At 35.9% G+C, this 23,235-nt stretch overlaps 1 non-coding gene across 1 annotated transcript in view; it reads left to right on the top strand.

Annotated features, from left to right (window-relative positions):
* Window positions 1–23,235, top strand: part of LOC106977833 (uncharacterized) — a 228,850-nt gene that overhangs the window by 120,105 nt on the left and 85,510 nt on the right. Inside the window, exon 2 of the transcript XR_003413933.2 lies at window positions 801–833. This is a non-coding gene — a transcript (uncharacterized LOC106977833). The remainder of the gene's footprint in view (window positions 1–800; window positions 834–23,235) is intronic.

Genomic DNA, 23,235 nt, shown 5'->3' on the forward strand with positions numbered 1-23,235 from the left:
TGTTGTTGTTGTTGTTGTTATGATGATGATGCTTTTCCAGAATACATATCTGAGATCCCAACAGGATGTTATATTTCAGTGCTTTTTCTCTCACCTCCTCATTCCTCAAAGAGAACAATGACTAGAAAACATTGGTTGGGTAAATACTGCATTATCATAATTACAATTTCCCTGAGAAAAGTGGCTTGCAGTTTGAATATTCAGCATCATAATTACAATTTCCATAAGGAATGTAGAACAGTTATTATAAACAACACAATAATCACTTGGTCCATAAGGGAGAACAGATTATTGGGGGAGCAAAGAGGGAGAAGAAGCTAAAGCCTATATTCTAATAAGCATTCAAGAATAGAAATACAGAATCTGAGAATAAATTGTAATAGCCTCTTAAGATACTCTTGTCTGAATTTATCGACAAATCTTATCATGATGGCAAATTTCCACGGGTTGATTAATTGCTGCCTATATATTTTCTCCTTACATGCAGTTTAGTTTTATGATTTCTATTAAACATCCCCTCTGTATTTTTACTCATTGTCACTCATAATTGCTATGCCTTCCAAAATTTTAAAAAGCAAACTATCACAAAGTACAAAAAGCACAAAATATATTTTTAAAAAACTATTTAGGGAGAAAAAGTTTTATCAGAGTGTTTCTCTCTTCACAGTTAAATGTGTCTCCTTTGTCAAGGGAAAATGGGTAAAAGTTTTTTTTTTAAATGCTCTTTTTACTGCTGTGTTGCCTTAATTGGCTTTCACTTAAATTTTGCTATTTTTTTCTTGTCTTTTTTATTTTTTTAGGTGAGATGAGAAAAACAAAATGCAGCTTTCAAGGTTGGTACTTTTCATGATGTTTTAAAACCTCTTGTTAATATGAAACAGTATAAAAGAAGCAAAGCAAAATACATCCTTAGCTTCTCACAAATAGTGATTAGAGGACATTATGTTTTTATTTTTCTCATTCGTGGATGGAAAAGTACAACAGAGATTGTAACAGAATGCAAGATAACAATCAAATATAATACCTGATTAAATCCTTGTCAAAATTGTAAAGTTGGAAATATTCAATGTTTTTCTACCTCATCCATTCATTTATCCATTCACCCATTAATCCATTAATGCATTTACCGTTTTTTTTTTCAGTAAATGCCTTGTACTTATGTATTGTATATAAGCCCTGCCATCAGATCTTCTACTGTGAATATTTTGTTGTCTTACCTTCACCATATTCCCAACCCTACACCCACTTCCAACCCTTCTCTCCATCTCTGGCAGCAAACTTTTACCTGTTATCACAGGTCTTCAAGTTAGCTTGCTGTATTTGATAAAGGAGCAATGTTTCCATGATATTGCTCAGCTAATAGGTGTTCAGATGTCTACTCCCAAATAATTAGTGTAAAAAAGGAAATTAGTGTGATAATAAGGAAAAGAGTCTTCTGTGTATGATGATGTATTCTGTAATGTCTTTCACTCTTGTGCGATATATATTATTATATGTAGGTTGCCATCACATAGCTGAGAAGTATATCCACATACAGTAGTCTATAATTTAATCAGTCACCCTTCCTCAAAATTCTAATATACAGTTCTTTCCTTTTACCTCGTTAGCAATTTTAAGACTTTCTGACCAAGATAGATGTGTTATACTATAAATTTTTAAAAAGAACAAAGCGTTCCAGATGCACATGAAATGGCTCTTTGTAAGAACATCAGAAGTAGATTGAAGCAAACTTCATGGGAAGCAAAGACTGAAAATTTTCTGCTGACAAAGGGTTAGTAAGTGGAAAGTTGAAAGTACAGTAGTCCTAACATTAAAATGAATAAATATTGTTTTAATTTGGAGGGCTGTTTTATTGTTCCATTGTAATGAACATTAGTATGCTTTATGTTTAAAATTTCAAAATTTTATTTATTTATTTATTTATTTATTTATTTATTTATTTATTATAGGTATGTATTATTTATTTATTTTCGGTATACTTACTTTAAAAAGGCTTTCTTAATTATTCCCTTATTGTCTTTGATTTCTCCAATCTAATTTTTTAAAAAATAAGGGCTTGAGGTCCTCAGTAGAAAATTCTGTAACCAGAGGTATTTTCAGAAACTTAACTGTCGTAATTGGGGAGGGACTCTAGTGTCTGTGTGCCAACCTAATTTAATTTTACTAATCTAGATTAAAATAGTCTAAATTATCTCAGCCATCAATCTCTTTAATTATAATACTTATTGGGAGGCAGTAAGTAGTGGTTGAGATGTTAGGCTCTAGAATCAACTTGCCCAAGTTTGAATCCTGTTTACCCATCTACTATTTGTGTGTTGGGTGAGCTTATTAACATCTCTAATACTTGCTTTCCCTTGTTGTAAAGTGTGAGAAATAGGAATCCTTACCTCATAAGGTTTTTAGGGAATACATGAGATGATTTACCTACAAATCACTTTGCCATATTGTAAGCATGCAGTAAATGATAGTTACCATTATTACTTTGTTTCATTATCGTTATTGTAAAACGTTATTATTAGAGGTAGGCAGCATCTTTACTTCTCTGAATTAAATTTCTCTCATGGACTTGATCTTTAATGTTTCACCATCAGATATGTATTCATTATGTGGTAAACTTTGTTCCATGTGAAAATATAACCTGGGATTTCCCATCGAACTGTGACATCTTGTGGCAAACCACATCTACTTTTGTCTAAATATAAGATTTTGAAAAATATCACCAAGGTGAGAGAAATAAGCAATTTGAGTGGTTGCTGTGGGGAGAAGAGAAACAATAGTAGTAAGGAAGGAGTCAATGCTTTGAAGGAGAGGTTTGGTACCAGCTTTCAAATCTTGCTTTTACAGAAATGAGCATTGCCTGTGCCTTTGTGTGCAGAGTCCCTTCATTCATAGTGATGAGGCCTGGTAGACAGAGGAGAGACTGCAGATTGGTGGGAAAGAGAAAACATTAAGGACAAATTGGAAATCATTCATCCATAGCAGTAAAAATGCTAAGAAATCTGAAGGGCAGAGTAGAAGAACAATAGAAAGGGAGGGAACTGGATCTCTTGGTGACATCTGTAGTTCCATATGTATGCATTGTCTATGTGTATCAAAATAGATGAGGAAAGTCAGCCTTCCCTCAACTAGACTGGCCAGTGATCTTATGCCAAGTCACCAATATACAAGGGTCATCCAACAGCAGCCTCTCAGTGCTGAAGCTCATCGTAAGCCCAAAAGCTAGAGGTCTGAGTGAAATGATTCCACTTTGTTCAGTCTCCCTTAGAGAGGCAACAGACACTCCAAAGTCCACTAGATTGATGACATAAGGAAGAGAAATTTGCCATCTTCACATCCAAGCCCCAAGGCTCATTTTGACACATATTCTGTCAAGTATATATACATGTTAAACTTAGACTTTCTATAGGGAAATAATTCTGATCCATTGGAGAAAATGACATTTCTAATTCAGTCTCATAAAAAATGCCAGGAATATCATAGTCCCAGCAATGCAGGATACTACTAAAAGTTCTTAATCTGGCCTCTGAGATAGCAAGATTCCAAATCGCATAAACACACTTGGATGAAAGGGGATTGTAGCTCTGCAGTGACAAGGTTTCTCATCTGTAAGTGTCTGAAACATTACCAGTTGAAATGAGACTATGGTGCCTACACTGGATTCCATGAATAAATGGTAAAACTTCATGATCTGCAATCTTGTGAAAGTACAGTTGTTAAGGAGAAATAAAAAGAAAACATATATATTGATGACTCCAGAACCACCTCCAGGAAATACTTAGATATTTGATGGAAGTGCCTCATTTCTGAACCTGCCTCAGACACCCAATCTATCCCTACAGTATCCCCTAGACTCTCTGTCACTTACATCTGCTGTATGTAGACTTTTCTTATGGTTTGCATTAGCCACTGGAGGTATACTCATGCCCTTTTCATGAAAAGAAGTCACAGTTACAGATTTTTAGGTCTAAAAAATACTTCAACTATTACTCATTTTAATCTATTTTCCCTTGAGATAATGAAAGTCAGGCCCACAGAAGTTAAGCAATTCTTTTAAGTTACTGAGTTCACTAGTGATGAAATAGGGACCACAATCACATTGCTTAACTCCTTCCTTACCAGGGGCCATCCCAGACTTTTTGGTAAAGAAGATAGGAAGATCTTTTGTTTGGAATGGAAACTATTTCTGAAACTCTGCATTTGAATGCCATCCTGTTGACTAAAATTATTATTCATCTCTTCCACTGTTAGGCGCTTCTCAGACCATCTCACTTCCCTGACTATATCATGAATTCCATAAGCTGAGAGCTCATGGCTACTATTTCTTTGTGTTTTACCATATTTATAGGATTCTAAGCAAATATTGTGCAGTTTATTTTGACTCTAAACCTTGTCAAGAACCCCTACCTCTCTTTCAGCTCTGTGAATTCCACTGATATTTGTAGAAGACCCAGAAAAAAAAAAATCTAAATCACTGAAGGTTACTAGAAAGCCAGCAAATATTATTGGGTTTAAGTTGAATTCTCTTTTGTTTTGTTTTTGCCAACTTTGCTGCAGGAATGGAGAAAAGTAAATAGATCAAAATCAACTCATTGCCATAGTATGTGCTTGTGTGTGTGTGTGTGCGTGCGTGTGTGTGTGTGTGTGTGTGTATATGTATATATGTATATATGTATACATATGTATACATATGTATATATGTATATATGTATATGTATATATATGTATATATGTGTAAATATGTATATATATTAGAATATGAGAGGGTGGTTAAAAAGTACATTTAAACATTTCATTTAGCTGGGATGACTTGGGTTTAATGATTTGCAACCTAAACCATTAGAAGTGCCAGTGAGAAAAGAAGACCAATTGAAAATATGAATGTATGTTTATCTCTTTAGCAGATAGCAAGAAGGGTTCGGAGGTTAAATATTAATGGACTTATTTTTTTAAAAAACATAGATGAAAGGCTACAAATAAAAAAACTAATTTCCTTTTTATTACAGATTCTGAATCTAATTTCCTTTTGTCCTTCCTGTGTATTTGAAAATACGATGTAGCTCTTATTTCCATGTCAGTGCTGTTTAATACTTTCACCCTGGGAGTGGTGTTTGTAGATTTGAGCACCACAAATGCAGAAGGCTGTTAATTACCTATTTTCTTGCACTTCTGTATCAAGTGTCATTCACAGAAACACAGATTAGATGATGATTATTAATTAAAGAGAAATTCCAGTATTCATGTGACTCTTTCAAAGATGACTTAAGGTGATCAGATTTATAAACCACAGAAACCATTTTCATAATTGCATTTCCCCATTTATCAGTGTATTCACAATGCAATGTTTCAAATCTTATCAAATGTCAAACCATTAAATTCCCCTTACGCCCTAGTTCTTGCAGGTTTCGTTGTATATATCTCTCTCTCCTTTTTTTCCCAACATTTTATACTGTAGTTCAACCCTAGTCTCTCTGACTAAAATCTTTCCTCTGTCCCTCACACCTCTCTGATTTTATCTTGGCATATACTCCAGGTTTTCTAATGAGAGAAATTAAAAAGCTAAAGCAACCTAAGACTTATCATTATTGGTTTGACAGTGCTTTCAAAGTAACTTAACATACCAAATAAATAAGCCTAATAAGTCAAAAAGACATTCAGAATTTTAATCTTGGGAATTGGCAGATTATAGAAATGCTAAATGTATTCGAATGTTAGCAAATTTTGTCCTAGCCATATATATTCTGTATATGAATACATAATACAAATACAGCACATGAACATGTATATATATGTCCAGCAATAAAGATGGGGATGGATGCAAATAACACTATTCGTTGGACAGAGGCACCATACATAGTGGACTGAGCAATGGACTCACTTCTAATTGAATCAGCTGATGAGGTAGGTGATGATTAGTATGTTATATTACTATAGTATTGCGTTACCTGGCTTTTTAAACCCTGAAGCTATATTACCTTGATAAAACTAAAAGCTAAATGTAAATATAGTTTTAAATATAAATAATTTGTAATTTATTCTAGCTCTAAATCTTGACCTTGCCACTTACCTTGGGGAAATCATTTCCTCCTTTATTGTTTTTTTTTCTGGTTTGTTTGCTTAAATATTGGGTTTCATTTTAATTTTCCCCATTAAAGGAGCTAATTCAGGTGAATGATCCCAGCTTAATATCTGATGAGTGAGTCCTCCAACGTTCATTTCATTTCCCCCTTGAAGAAGCTGCAAAATGTGTTAGCTATTTTCAAATCTCAAAAGGAGTCTGACGTGGAAGAGAAATGTGATTAAGCCTATGGTTCCACGTGATAATATGAGAAACCAGAATGCAGAAGGAAACATATCCAGCTCAATATAAGGAGGAACATTACTGTAAAACATGGCTATCCCGGGGCACAGGTAACTTGTGAGTTCCTCCCAAGTACTCTTTCAAACAGCCAGATGATCATATAATGGGTGAAATATAGAGGAAACGCTAGCACCGGGAGGCCAACCAGTTTATGTTTCAGGTTTTTCTTTCATATAAACTAGATGATGCTGTGCCCTGTTGCTGCTCCAGAAACGCAAAGACCACTAGGGAAGCAGGCTGTAGTTAGTATGGTAGCCGCAGGGATTGCAAGAGAAAACAACAGGCTTTGACTGCTTAAAGAAGTAAGAAAAATGTAAAGAATCACAGCAATCAGAGCCAAATTTGACCCCAGATTTAACATTGTGAAAAGTTCAGAGACCCCATAAACGGTGAGGGCTTGCTTTTTACTCTGGACCCCAAGGCACACACAGTCAGACCTGTATATATCCTCCGCCCAGGAACACCCTTCCTTTCCTCTGCCTCTTAGGTCTCTGGGCTAGCCTCAAACTAGGTATATTCCCTGTGGGAAGAAGAGGAGGGGAGAAACAAAAGGGGCCCGTGGCAGGCGGAACTTTGTACCTCCAGCTCTCATTCTTATTCTTTAACTCTGAAGGGTAAGGTTAAACCCCCAAACAGATGGAGAAACTTCCTTTGCCCTCCTTTTCTCTCTCTCCTCCCTAGCTTGGCTTTCTCCCAGGCCCCATCAGCTGCTCTTTTTCTCCTCAGCTGCCACCTCTGTGATAAACTTTCACCCAGGCCTGTTGGAGCTCCTTTTTAGGACAGAAGTGTGGCTCCAGGATCTTGCATCATAGGATGTTGCCGATTTGCTTTCTGGTAATGACTGTTCTTGTATTATAGTGACTGCTTCTGCAGCCCAGTTCCGGCTCTTAGCTTTGAGCCATGTTTCTATTGGCCATGCAGTACCTAGGCAATGAATTCCAGCTAATTAGTTCCAATTAATTTTTTACATTCTAGTCCAAGTGGCATGTCCAGTCTCTTTTCCTGGTCTTCCCTACCAAGCTCCCCTTATTCCAGCTGAACTCTTCAGATCTTCTCTACTGAGAATGTCCTTCCCTCTTCTTTCCTTTCTAGCACATATTGACTAGGTGAACTCAAATATCTCCTCCTCCTCTGTGAAATCTCATCATAGTCCCCTGTTCGAAACTAGACAGAAATCCTTCTTTGTTTCCAGGACATTCGGCCATTACTTCTATCCTAACACTTGACATGTTGTGGCTCATGTCTTTGTGAGTTTATCTTCCCTACTTGTTTTCCCCAAAGAATGCTATTTTTTTTGGTATTCACAAAACCTAGCATAGTGTGTGATTCATAGCAAGAACCAATAAATGTTGTCTGAATGAATGAAATAAATAAGTAAATGAATCATAATATATACTACAGCGTATGCCTTTTTAAACAACTGATCTAAAGGATTAGTCATTAGAGAAAGCTTCAGTAGGCATCTTGCACATCTGGACAATTGTTATGCAAAATATTTACTTAGGAGGCAAAGAGATATTCTCTTTTCCTGTGGAAATATAAAAGGATTTTTGTTTCAAGGAAAATTACATTGAAAAAAAAAAGTAACTGTCTACAGTGCAAGAGACTAAGTTTCTATCTTCAGGGACATTCTCTTGTCTTTTTATATTACAAGAGTGAATAAGATTTAAACCAAGCAGCCAGTGTGATAATGTTGCCAGACAGCTAATAAAGAGGAAGATTAGAGAGTTGTATAAAATGGCAGGTGCCTCGGCAGATTCCACATCTTAGGCATTAAACACAGAACAAAGTGCTGCTGTTTTCAGAGGACCACCAAAAGTGCTTGCTGTCAGCTTTAGCAGCATGGTGCCAATCTGACTGTGGTGCTCATCTTACCAAAAACAACATGGAAAAAATAAAGCAGGCAGCAGTAGATGGTACGTGGAACAGAGAGACGGCATCTGAAACAAAACCAAACTCTCGCAAAAGAAAATGAAGAATTATTTCTAGTCGGTCGCTTACAGAACATCCTTGGCTTTCACAGAGTAGATCATAATGTCTAATCATGTAAAGGATCCCAAAGCATCCTCTTCAGACGGAGTCGACATTGTGGCTTACTTTCTCTTCCAGTTTCTCAGGGAGTTTAGGATTACTACTATTTTAAGATAGAAATTAATTGGGTGATATTTGTTCTGCTGACTCATGTGACCAGCAGGGATCATAACCATCTTTATCTACAGAGCAAACACTGAAAATGTTTTGCATTTTTGTACCTCAGGAATATAATTACAATTAATATTTTCTCTTTTGATCTTTCTTTGACAAACCATCTCCTCTTTGGAGATAAAGGCAATGTGGGGAAGAAAGTATGAATATGGGCTAGAAGAGAAGCAGAGAGACAGGTATAAGTTATGCAGTAGAAAAGTTCTAGGTTTGGAAAGGAGGAAGACAGAGAAACATTTCTAGCACTTACTAAGTGCTGAGCTTTGTGTGCTAAGTGCTTCACAGAGAATATATTACTGTATATATTTGTCTTAAATGAATAACTCAAAGTTAACAAAAATACCAGTGTATATAGTGTAAAACATTTGTACATAAGACTGATTTTATATATAAGGCATTAATATCTGCAGAGGACCTTATCGGTTTACCCCATAAAACTCAAACAGCCCATCTTATAATGTCTGATTTACTTTCAGGTCTTAGGCTTGTGAGGCAAACCTAGGAGTCCAAATTATTTATAAGAGAGGAGGCTGAGCTTACAAAAAAAGGCTGTGGAAACTCCCTAGCCTTCAATCTATATTTAAATAATTACCTTGTATAGTTTAAGTACATGCTAATTATCACATAATAAATATTTAAATGTGCTAATCTGCTCAACTCTACCCCAAACTAATCATCAACCCCAAAGACATCTAATGAATGTAGAAATCTCAGAAATTCATCAGGAAGACAATAGTAGGAATTTTTTTAATGTACAGTTTGTCTGAAATAAAGGATTTCTTTTTCAGGTGACGATGTCCATATAGTCTTGTCTGACTGGCTAATGCCAGTGAACCCACTGATTGGTGGGAATGATTAATTTGTGAGCCTATCAAAGGTCAAATAATGACAGAGTCCTATGTTTCACCTTTTCTAGTCGGTGGTACTGTCTGAGTTTCTTTTTATTGTTAAAGAAACCCAAACCTCTATTAGTTAGCATGACTATTACCTGAAGGCTTATTACTGGGAGCCAAAGATAAGATATGGCCTCCATTGGCTCAAATGGAATTACATCCCAGCAGAGGAGCCGCCCTCTGCAGCTTCCTGGTAAACAATTACTGATTCAGCCTGGTTGCTGGTTTTCTTACATACTGTTCCTTCTCTCCATTTTCTCAGCCTTAATTTAGTTCTCCCTTCCAGTAGGACCACTGCTTGCCTATCTCAGTTATTTCACTGTTCATTTACCTGAGAGTCAGCTGGGCATGGGCTCTGTAGGTGAACTATCCCGAGTCGAAGCCCTGTTTGCCACTTACTGTATATGTCTTTGGAAAAGTTGCATAAAATCCCTAACTTGGAGTTTTCTTGCCCATAACATGCGGATGCATCCTAAGAGTTTCATGAATATTAAATAGGATAATCCGTTTGCCGTGCTTGATGTGCAGTAGGTACTCCTTTGGTATTGTTACCACAATTCTGTGATTATGCTGGGTTGGGGAAGAGATGCATAAGTGGTTTCCAAACTCACAGTTTCTCTGCACTTTGACCATATGTATAAGCAGTTCCCTTGAGTTCTGACTTAGAAAATAAAAATGCAACAGACATCTCTTCTTTTGTTCAGATGCTGGGAGAATTAGAACCAAATTAATACCATCAGATTTAAAAACTTTTCAAAACACTGTTTTAATTGATTTTAGCTGTTAGAAGAATTACAGTCCAAGTCAAAGCCAAGTGACTTTTCTTGAAGGCTTAGTTCTTCCGTTACTCAGTCTTTGTTCTTGCTTTACCTATAATTGCACAATGTTCATTGGTATTTTACTTTTATATTCCTCAAATCCTTTTGAAACAAAACAATGAAACCATCACTCAAGCGTCCAGAAGTTCTGGTTTCTCTCTTTCATTCCTCTCCTCTTCCCTTTCTTTTCCTTTGCTTCCTCCCTTACTTTCCCCCTGCCCTCTCCCTTCTTCCCTCCCCTCCCCTTTCTTTCCCTTCCCTTCTCTCCTCCCTTCCCCTGTCCCTTCCTCTGTCCCTTCCCCTGTCTCTTTTCCCCTTCCTTACCCCCCTTTTCCCCCCCTCCTCCTCCCCACTCCTCCCCCCTGCCCCTCATATAGGGCACTTAGGAAAATGATTCAGTTAGTTCGGTCTATACCAGTTCCCTGTGGGACCTTTTTAAAAGTGCATATTCCTGTGTCCAACTCTAGAGATTCTGATTCTATAGATCAGAGTGGAGCCAGGGATCTGTATCTTTTTTAATAAATACTATTCATCCAGAACATTCAGATTGAACATTCTGCCATTCTTGATAAGCAAGTAGGAAAGAGATGGAAATGAATCTGGCTTCCAAATCAGACTCAGTCACCATCCGTACGACCTTAGAAAATCACCCAACCTGTCTATGATTCAGTTTATTCATCTTTAAAAGATACAGAAATCTATAAAGTCTGTCTACCTAAATCATAAAGTTTCTATAAAAATAAATGAAATAATATCTGAAACAGGAAGAAAAAAATCTATTAAGTAATTAAATGACCATCTTGTTTCACAATCTAGGAATAGGATAATATAACTTTTTACAGGCAGATAACTGTTTTGTTTTGTTTTTTGTTTTGAAAATCAGGGCCCCATAGATGTGAACTAACCCCTCCAGATGGAATAGATATACAGGATCTTGAACAGTGTGTTAAACCACAAGTCATGACTCATTAGGAGACTATGAAACAGTTTGGTGGTGACTCCAGCATTTTTAAAACAGGATAGGATAGGATAGGATAGGATAGGATAGGATAGGATAGAAAGGGAAGAGAGGGGAAGGCTAAGAAAAGGTAGAAACTATCATAGCACCTTGCCCGTAGGAAGGAGTTTAGAGTAGAGTCTCTTATAGTTAAATGTATTTGTCTTTGTGCTCTCCTGTATCCTTCCCCTGCTTCCCTCCAGCTGATCCCTATATATTCTGACTCGTGTTTGGACATCATACTTAGGAATGAAAGAGGTGAGGTTGTGGCTGGCATTGGAAGCACAGCAGAGTAGCCTGCAAACAGCATCCATGGGTGAGATGGTGTGAGAGAATCAAGAATATAGCGGGAAGGGCAGGAGAATATGTGCATCTCTGTTGCCCTCAAGAATCTTATGGAAGGCACTAGACTTCTCAGATCATGTAGAAAGGAGTGGTGGAGCAGCTTCATTTGGAAATAAGTAGATAAAATATCCTAGAAAGCTGGAAGAGGTGGGCAATCCGCTTGTGTGTACAAACGTTGTAATTATAAAGCACACTGGTGAGGGAAGGTAATACTTTGCTGGAATTACTCTTTCTTTGGTGTACCACTCACTCTCCTCTTCCCCAACTACCTCTATTGAAACCAAAGTCTGGGGCTATGATGAAGCATAAAGTCTTTCTCTGGCTGCCAGGTTAAGGGAATAATGCTCTACCATCTAAGAGTGAGCCTTGTAATTTATATTTTCCCATTACAACAAAAACAAATAAAACCCTGTTGTTCTAACCTAGTAGCTAGGTACAGTTAAAATAATAAATTGTGTGCACTATTCAGTGTTTACACTAATGACCATCACTTTGTAAGTGCATATTATATGCTAAGGAGGCTCCAACTATAATCTCTGGTCTACTGGAACCTCAGGAGAAAAGTTGTAGTGTTGATGCTTTATAGATGATCTTACTGGAGCTCAGAGAAATTAATTAACCTCAACTCACATGAGTGGCAAATGATAAAAGCAGGACTCACACCTAGGTCTCTATGGAACTTGCAGCTACATCTCACTGCCTCAGCTAATAGACTAGTTTCGGAAGGTCATCGCCATACAGAACACTGATTCTAAGAGGGAAGTGTGCCTGCAAAGTCAAGCAATTAGGCAAAATGCAAGTGTGCATTACCTGGTCAATTTCTGCTGCGAAGGCTCAATGTTTCAACATCTTCATTTTGTAACTATCTGCAATGTGTATGCATTGTACCTTTTTTTTTCTCTGTGGATTCTAAAGGGACTTGAAGAAAAAGCAACTGCTCATTCTTTGCTCTTTTAAATATTAATTTTGTGTCACACTCCATAAATCTATTCGCATCCTGTCATCTAAATACTAGTGATTGAGATGAAAAAAGCATCATGCTAAAAAATGTATTTCTGATTACACGGAATATAATTAGGAAAGAAATAATTTCATATATTTTTGTAATTTCAGAGCCAGGGGTAGGGCAGGTGTGGGGGTATCTGAGAGGTGGGGGTTACTCTGGGATCCATGTTTTGTTTGTTTGCATTTTGCAGTTAAGAAGGTTGATGTTAATTTTATCCAGAAATTATGCTGTATGGAAGGAGGTACCACTTGGAGAGAGTACAGTATTCTCTGGGCAACTTAACCCCAAATCTGTTTGCTGTGCACATCCTGTGAGGGTTCAGATGAAAGAAAGGGTGAGGCAGCTGGGGTGGACTCTCAGAACTCTGGCAGTCTGGGAGGGGGGCACTTCTCCCCAGTTCTTGTCCACATTGCATGGCTGAGAGCAGTTTGCTCACTCCCCTTCCCAAACTGGGAGAGGTGTAGGACATGTCCTCCCTCCCTGTAGTTGATGCTTTTGGAAGCAGAGTTTTGGGTTAGGTAGAGGAAATAGGCAACAGAACTGCTGATTTTCAAGGGCATCTAACACATGAAAATTTGCATTCTGTGATCCTCCTCACTCTCCCTGGTGTCTCGGAACAATCTGGAATTAGCAAGCCTTGACAACAGCTAATGAGAGTGAACAGACACACAGATTCCCCTTTTGCAGTGGTTGGATTGGATTCAACCTTTACAAGACAGGCAAATCAGCCCAAATAACCTCTTTCTGGAATGAATAAAAAGATTTCCTCACCTCAAGTGTGCTAAGAAGGGAGTCAGTAAAGAAACTGAGCTATAATAATGACCATAGCAGCTAAGACTCTGACACCGGCCATATAGTTTTCGCGTCTGCTCTGCAGCATGGGTACCATCTTTCCCGCCACCTTCATCAGCATCTTCCCCATTTCATAAATAAGGGAACTGAAGCACAGACAGGTTACGTTTTCTTCCTTTGGCCCACATAGCTACTCCAGGAGTCTTGGGCCCAGCTACTGTATCTTTCTCACCATCAGAGCAAGAACGGCAAAGTGCACATTTGAATTCTGAGCTTCTTTGACAAAGGGCCCTCATCTTGAAACCCATGGAGAAGGGCTTGGTTACATTTCATCACATTCGGGGCAGAGTATCTGGTGAACCGTTCTTTCCGTTTATGACTCATCAGTTGAAAACTAAGGATTTAGCATCCGCTACAAACTAGACACTGTTATGTATGACAGGAAATATTGCTTGGTGGCTGACGTGGACCCTGGAGCAGGCCTCCTGGATTAGAATCCACTTCCCAGTTGTGACCCTGGAAAAATACCTTTGTGCTCCTCAGTTTTATCATCTAAAGTTAGAGATAATAATTATACCTTCTTCATAGGGCTGTTACAGGAATCAACTAAGTTAATTAATACAAATCAATTAAAATAGCGCTTGGCACAAAGTAAGAACTCAGTAACTTTTATTGTTATAACTACTACACTGTGCTATTTTTCACCAAAAAAAAAAAAAAAAAGGAAAATGGTTTTGATAGTTTGTTTTAATAGTCTAGATGAAGAGAGAAATATATTACTCTAAGTCTATCCTTTTTATGAAATTAGTTGAAATTTTAAAACATTAATTAAAATCACTACAAATGTTAGAACTTGCATTAGCTACCCTTTTGTGTCCAAACAATGCATATAGACTTTTTAAATTTCTTAATTTAATTTATTTAATTGATATTGCTGATATATATCAATTCCCTACTAGGTTCTGGGAACAGAGAATGAAAACTCTTACACAAAATTTGTAGAATCCTTGTTCTGTGAGAGTTCCCCACTCTTCCACTTGATGTCTTTTTGAAAACATTAACATGAAATTGTAATTAACACTGAACCTGTCTGTAAGTGATGCTGTATAATGCAAGAAAAAATGATACCTCATTATTGTTTGACATATCATTTACTACATTTCTGCAGTTCATTTGCTCAGAGTAAAAAAGCATTATCTAAAGCGAAAATGTTGCTATATGACTATCTGTAACCCAATTCTTGCTTATATTAATTGTTTCCACTCAAAGAGATTTCTGACTTTTGAAACACAGCAAATTTAAGATTCTGTTTTGGAGTATCTGTCATATGAAAACCCAACATGTCTTATATACATGTTATGTATACTGTTTCTAACCCTGAATATTTGCTCTACTTCTAAATTAATTTAATCTTATGCCATATAATGGAATTATTTTCTTGAAAAGACCAAGAAGTGTCTGTCTCTCAAGTAAAATAATAATTTTTATTTGTTTGCTTTACTTCTGTAGCTGAAGAGTGTCTAGAAGCCTACCCAGTAGAACGCTGTATTTTCTGGTTGTTCCCATTTTACAGATGGTTAATTTAAAACCTGAAGGATAAGTAAGCACAACTCACTTTGCAAACTTGAAAGATCCATACATTATTAGGTTTAAAGTACTTCATCTGTTTTAACTACTCATCATCCCGAGTGTTCACCAAGATCTCCGTTTCTGGAATAAATGGCAATAAATCATATATTCTGCTCTGGAATGCATTAGTATATTCATTGATTGCATGGGAGCCTAGCTATGTCTATTTAAATAAACACAATTTTACCTTCAAGTTAGTATATAGCACATTTAAAATTCTTGGAGCAGTTTTTACTCCCATTTCTGTATTTGTTCCAAGACATATGTCATCACTCAGTGGAAGAAGTAAACTTATCCCGTGTTCCTCCAGAGGTTAGAAATAGGATCTAATAGTAAAAGCTGCTAGGGGAAACATTTCAGCTCAGTAGAAGGATGAGCTTTCTAATAATTCAAGTGGTCTCTGGCATTAGATATGGTCTGGATTTGAGGGGAGGTTTTTTTTTTGTTTTTTTTTTTTGTTTTTTTTTACATAGACCAAAATGTGGTGGTTTAAAATCTGTTCAAGGAAATGTCCCAGCTATTTTTTTTTAATTTAATCCACCATGGTCCTAAATTATTCACATTACTTTGTATTTCTAAATCAATTGTAGAATTGGTTTGATAATCTCCAAAATACATTAAGCATAGTGATTACTAATATAGTGTGTCAGTGGGATAAATTTGAAAGTAGTAAAGTTTGGAAATATTGAGGGTTTTTTTGTTATTTTTGGAAACATCAATTTTTTCTAATAAGTGGACATAGTATGTCCCTCCAAAGATATCCTATCTAACAGTGTGGTAGTGACCACTATTGCAGTATGGGCAGTATTGTTATCGACCTTATTCAGGCAGACACTGGGTGATTATCACTTAGAAATGTGGTTCAGGATAACTCAAGTGTTAGGACTTTGATTATCTGATTTCTACATTTCCTTGTAACTCTAGGATTTTGTTTTGATTGTGGAAGTTTGTATCTAGCCTAACATTGTTTTCTGGGGAAAAAACACCTGCATAGTGCAGTGGTTAAAAGCACCAACTTTATGGTAAAACCAACAGACCTGGGATCTGATCCTTGCTGCCAGCTGGACGGCCATAAGGCACTTATTCAGCTTTCTCACAGACAGTTTCTGTAGCTGCAGAAGAACCAAATCTGGTAAGTGAGTGGTGTAGACCAAGTGCATATGTGTAAAAATATCTCATGTGTAGTGGCTGTTCAAAATGTGAATTGGGTCTGTGTCTAAAGAATTGGGAACCTGTGTCTTTCAAAGGACAGGGAGAAAAATAATTGAGACATGAACGCTGGTTGGAGCTAGGAAAACAGCTGTGATCTCCAATGATTTGTTTCCATAGTGTCTATAGTGTCTATAGTGTCATTTGACCACTTTGACACATATTTAGTTTATGACATCTAGAAACAAATGTCTTTGTGACAGATGTATGACAGTTACAACACTTTGACAATTGTATGGATGAGGGGTTTATGATTCATTGCTTTCTTTCAGCGATAATTCCATAATCTATCATTAGATCAATCGCTCTTTACAGATGCTAGAAGTGATTAAACATCCAACTAAACACTATAAACATGATTGCAATTTCCTGCAAATCTGCTTTCTATCACATAATCTCTCAGTTCATATTTATCACTCTCTGTCAGGCCAAATTCATCTGACCAGTAAAGGTTTTCTTGCACATTTGTGTGGCATGGCATGATGGTACCCATGCTTGTGGCAATAAATTAAAGCTCTGCTGATAGATGTTTCCTCTTCATGCACATATACACATGCCTTTATGCAGGCCACGTTTCCCAAGGAGTACAGTGTGAGTTTTACGTGCTGAAACTACACAAAACAAGTCTTTCTTAGCCTGGGGTTTCGATGCTTCACTGGGAATCCTTGCGGGGCCTGCTGATCAGCATGCAGAACCTAGTTCCAGAGAAGTACACAGAGATCTCTAGGGATCTCACTACATCTGTAGAGGGAGAAAGGCTCCATATGTAATTCCACAGACCCATCCTCACTTGCTCTCCTAAAGAAACCTTTTGTTACTTCAGAAGTGAAAATAGATGTATGTTTCTGCTGGTGTCTAATACCTTTTGGCAGAGAATGCAGAAATGCTCAGCAGTTTACTGTAGGGGTCACATGTTATTTTGGAAAGGATAACTTTTCGGAACAACACATGCTCATAAAAATACACACAGAGAGGTAGGTTTGGGATCTGAGATTGGTAATGAATCCTGGAGCGATGAGAGAAATAATTGATGAAATATCAAGACAGGCAAGTAGCATTATAGATGTGAGTGCCTAAGAGTGATATGTTTATTTTATTTTTTAATGACTTATTTTAAGTTTATTTTGTTTATTTATTTTGAGAGAGACAGAGAGAGCGAACAGAGGAGGGGCAGAGATAAAGGGAGGCAGAATCCCAAGCAGGATCCACACTGTCAGAGCAGAACCCAATGTGGGGCTTGAACCCATGAACTGTGAGATCATGACTTGGGCTAAAATCAAGAGTCAGATGTTTAACCAACTGAACCACCCAGGTGCCCCTAGACTGATATGTTTAAAAGACCAGTTTCCTCTGGATTAAAGTTAGAGTGGATTTCTGTTTCTATTAGAGGCAGCTTCAGAATTTCCTGGGTAGGTCTCTTGGCACCATTTATAAGCGAGAGCCCATTTCCTTCTGGACGTGAGTTAAATCATGGTGGGAACTGCCACATTCACATGGCTCCAGTTTACAGTATGAATTCAGCGATATGAAGTAGGACACTGCTCTGGTTCCAGTTGGCATTTCACTTTCTACATGATATCATTAGATTCTATTTGGCTGCTTTTAGCTGTTTACAGTATATCTTATATCGAATTTATTGTGAATTAGGAGTTGATAGATGCAAAGCTGTATTAGAAGAATTTCCAATGTGAATTTATATGATAGGACAAATTTTTTTTTAAAAAGACTGTAAGAAACTCTTACTCTTTGAAATGCATAAGTTGTTTGCTATTTGGTCAAACAAGGAGATAAAATTTCTGTGAAGCTATATTGTAATCTGGGTGTTGCAGGTATTTAAAGTGACAAAAAATAGCTTGCAAGATATTGTTTTAAAAACTCATTGCACCCTCTTTGTCTTGAGCAGGAGTTTTGGCATTTCACTTTAAAAGCTACTGTTTGAAGATTGATGTATTTATGACTTGAGAGAATTTAAAAATATAATTGAATTTAGATTTCTGAAGTCTTAGAACTTCTAAAGACAAGACACAATCATTGGGCTATGTAATTTTAGAGTCATAGGTAGTATTTATGACATTTTTATGGGCCTATGCCTTATTTGCTTTATATTTCTTTGAGTAAGAAGTTAAACTTATTTTCATATTTACCATAAAATAAAGCAAAATTAATAATAATTAGCATCAGGGCACCTGGCTTGCTTAGTCCATAGAGCATGTGACTCTTCATCTCTGAGTCATAAGTTTGAGGCCCACATTGGGCACAGAGTTTACTTTAGAAAAAAAATAATAACAGGGGCACCTGGGTGGCTCAGTTCGTTAGGCAACCGACTTTGGCTCAGGTCATGATCTCACAGTTTGTGAGTTTAAGCCTCGCGTTGGACTCTGTGCTGACAGCTCAGAGCCTGGAACCTACTTCAGATTCTGTGTCTCCCCCTCTCTCTACCCCTCCCCTGCTCACACTCTGTGTCTCTCTGTCTCTTAATAAATAAACGTTAAAAAAAATTAAAAAATAGTAATAACAATGAATATCACCCTGGGGCATCCTTGTATTTCCCAAATTTATTGGTGTGAGCACTATCCCCCGAAAAGAAAAAGGTTATACTATATATTTGGAAAAACACAATGATGGATCTTAACAATTTTAATCAGAATTTTTATGATGTGAACGACCTATAATATTTCCACTCTCATGAAAGATTTCTTTTACAGGTCATAATCCCTATTTTTTTTTTTTTAAGTTTATTTATTTTGAGATAGAAAGCAAGCAGGGGAGGGGCAGAGATAGAGAGAAAGAGGGAGAAAGAGAATCCCAAGCAGGCTCCACACTGTCATTGTAGAGCCCAGTGTGGGACTTGAATTCACAAACCGTAAGATCGTGACCTGAACCAAAATCTAGAGACAGTTGCTTAACCCACTGAGCCACCCAGGCACCTCACAATCCCTGCTTCTATTCACTGTACCTATAATCCTATGATTTATTTATTTACTTAGAGCCTTGCAAAGTAATTAGGCTTTCAAGAATAACCTATTCCACTTTGTTGAGGATCAGTGTCATACCTTACATCCAAACCTTTTAATCAATATTTTCATAAATGATAATGTTTAGCTACCTTAAGAGAGGAACAACATAAAGTGGAAACATCCTTGAGCTGGGCAGGAGACTTCACACTTGTCAGTAGTTAACACACAGCACTCTGGGCGTTTGTAATCACTGGGTCAGTATCTGTCTTGCCACTTGAGAGGTTCTCAACCTTGAATGCTCATTGGAATGATTTCATATCTTTAACAAAACAATACTGATGCCTGGGTGGTACTCTACAAATTCTTATTTAGTTAATCCTAGAGTGGGGTCTGGAGATCAAGGTTTTTAAAATCCAGTAACCTAGAATACTCTAACATGACCCAGGAAAACCATGCACTTGACTGCAAGGTTAGTGACAGGAGGACCTTCTCTTCCACGAATAACTCAATGTCTGGTACAGAGTAGAGTCTAAATATTGAACGATGGATGGATGGATGGATGGATGGATGGATGGATGAATAGATGGATGGATGGGTTGGTGGGTGGTTTGGGGCAACTTAACTTATCTTTGTGAATCTTGGGTATATAGATCTTTTAGTATGTATATCAAATAAGTTGACCTAAAAATCTCTTCCTTTCACTCAGGTGAATTATCTGAGAGACTATAGTAAGGTGCCTATCTAGTCATTATCTTCTAATTTAAAAGGATCTTAAAGGTTGCAACTGGGATTCTCAATGTATCCAATAAAGCCTGTAATAAGTTTAATAGGTTTTGCTAAATTAAATTATGTATTTTATCAACTCCCCTGTAAGAACTTTTATTTTTTATTCTTTTAAATGAACCATGGATTAACATGGTATATCCTAAAATACCTGTGTTTTCCTTGGAAAACAACATGAAGTTTATATTTTTCATCTGTAAAAATTATTGTTTTAGTTTCTGATAAATCCAGAAATCTGTGGAAGATGCCTTCAGCTATCCAAAATACTCAGTGATTTGTTTTAAGAAACATTCATTTTAACTAATCCTTCGCCATTGTCACCATTGAGCAGTTGGCAGTCTTAAGAGTCACAGAAACATTCAAACTTTATATTTAATGAGCCCTGTTTGGAAATTCATGTGTATGGTCCACATTAGTGATTATATTATAACAATGAAAGTCAAAACAGTTTGCTTTGCTGAAAGAGTATTGGACAAAGCTCAGTTTTAAGTTCATTGCTACGTGGGGTTTCATTCAAGTCTTGTTTTCTTTTGAAAGTCATCCTTCAAAATGCCTCGATTTTGTGATGGAATTTCAGAGGAATTAAACATGATCAGGTTCAGTTGTAATTATTACTCGATCTAACCCTCATAGTTTGAAACAAGGCTGCTGGGGCAACCCTATAGTTGAATGTGTCCTACTACTAGGTTGATGTGTACTAGTTTATGATATGGGCTAGACATTTCCAATCTTTCTAGGTTCATGATGCATCCTCCGCATAGTGTCTTAGTAATAGGCCAAATGAGATCTTTAACAATTCCATTTACCAAATAGTTAGGCTCAAATAACTTTCTAAGTATTTATGTCCCAACAACTTGATAGCTAGTTGAAAAAATAACACACATAAATTAAATTAAAAGAAAAAATATTTAATTTCATTCTTAAATAACCACACTTACTAAGCAGATGTTTGTACTTGTTAGACACTACAGTTTCTCTAAAATCTTAGAATCAGATTGAATGCTGTAACCCTTATCTCCTGCTCCAAATTGATTCTCAACTGATACTTGCTTTTTTATCATATCAATCATTAAAAACCCAGCTTCACAAAGATAGGACATCATCAAAAGGAATGAAACAAAGTTTAATGTTGAGATTGTGAACTACCATCAGCTAATAGTTTGTACGGTATTTTATATTTTTCTATTAATACTTTATTTCCCTTGAAATTTTAAAATAATTATGACACTTTTATAAGTTTACTGTAATGCCCTGGGTTGCTTCCATGGAAAGTGGAAAGTTTGGGAACAGTGGAGCTAAACTGTTTTTATTTTCCTTTTTTTAGAAAACTAGTTTCTCAGTTAGCCATACTTTATTCTGGAGCTAACTATGCCAAATGTTGGGCAATGCAGTCTAAGGCAATATGGATTGCAAACTTAATTTGCTAAATCCTTGAGTTTTTATTAGCTGAAATCATTAAAATAGTATCTTCCTTTTTGAGAACAGATATTGGTGCCACTTACTCATGTATAGATTTTTTAATTAAATGGCTCTTTTTCCTACCCTGAGAATAAAGCTCAAACAAATTTCAAGCCAACAAATTTCATTGAATGCAAAAAAGCAAAGAAAGAATAAAAATAATCTCTAATCCCACCATTTGGAAATAAATAGCATCAATATTTGTATGTATTTATATCCAGACACTTTTTTTTCTTAATTATAGATGAATAGACAGGTACATTTTTATTAACATTTTATAAAAATAGTTTTATACCATTTTATAGTCTATTGTACTTTATTCACTTAGTCATATAAACCGTATATGTTAGATATGTTTCCAAGTATGTATATGTGAATGTGTGTAGACATATATATGTATATGTAGGGATATATATGTAATGTGTATATGTATGTTTATATCCAATATACATAATATACATATTAATATACATATATATCCAATATGCATATATATATTCATCCTTATCTATATATTTATACACATAGATATATTTAGACATAGATGTGTGCATGCATACATATATATACACATTAAAAACTTTCATGGCTACATGGTGTTCCACTTTTTGGTTGTATGTTGTACTACATTTTATTTAACCAATTTCAGTTGGTGGATATTTGGGTTATTTTGAGTTTTTCCTATTGCATACACTATGTAATAAAAGTGATAATCAGGCAGTTGTCTGATTATTTTCTTGGGAAGCATTCCTAAAGTCAAATTACCTTAAAGGATACATATATTAGAAAACTCTTTATATATTGCTAATTTTCTCTCAGAAAAATTGTATAAATTTGGTTAGAAGGTGGCCCCAATAATATTTATTAATAATTCACTTTCTCCTCACTTGTTTGAATTATTACTTTTACTATATAATGAATTGTTAATGGCCATTGAGTTCAGTCTCTAAATTTTGTATTCTTTTCCATGAATCTCTTTGTAGTGGCTTCATTGCATAGTTATTTAATTATATTTCTTTATGCCTGATTTCAGTATACAATAATGTAGTTCCAAATACTCCTCCAACATATTTCATTGATATGTTCTAGACTAATCTTATCTATTGCTGTGCATTTGATTTGTATAGATACCTTCCTTATCACCTTCACCCCTCGTTAAAATGCCTTTAGGATTTTAGTTGCAATTGAATACCATTTATGGGTTAATTTTGGAAGAGATATCTGTACAATATTGTTGTTTTATAGAGTTATAGTTTCTGTCTACTTATTTCCTTTGATATTCCTTATGCATTTAAAAATTTTATTTATCCTATGTATTTCTTAAGTTTAATGGAATTTTTTATATTTTTATTTTTATTATAAATATAATTTTCCAAATATATTTTCTTAAGAATATGTATTTGGTTATAATTTATATGGACAAAATTGTTTGAAAAAATTCAGACAAGTTATCTTGCTAAACTTATGTTTCATTATTTGTGTCTTTTGTTTACTCTTATAATGCATGCAAAAGAACAAAACTAATACTAATACAACTGATTTCTTATCTTAATTTGGAATATATCTGGTGTTTTATCATTAAAAAATTTTTCCAGGTAGTTTCATATAAATGCTTTTTCAATTTAATTAAAGTTTCTTCTATATTGTTATTAATGTTTTTATATGTTATTATTTTTATGAAAAAATATTATGAAAGAGCCTTTTCAAGTGTTTTAGGAATATCAATACATATCATATTTTCTCCTTTGCCTTTTTAATATGAAGAGTTACTAATGCAACAGATATGTA

This window comes from Acinonyx jubatus, chromosome D4 (assembly GCF_027475565.1).
Source record: "Acinonyx jubatus isolate Ajub_Pintada_27869175 chromosome D4, VMU_Ajub_asm_v1.0, whole genome shotgun sequence".
Classification (NCBI taxonomy): Eukaryota; Metazoa; Chordata; class Mammalia; order Carnivora; family Felidae; genus Acinonyx; species Acinonyx jubatus.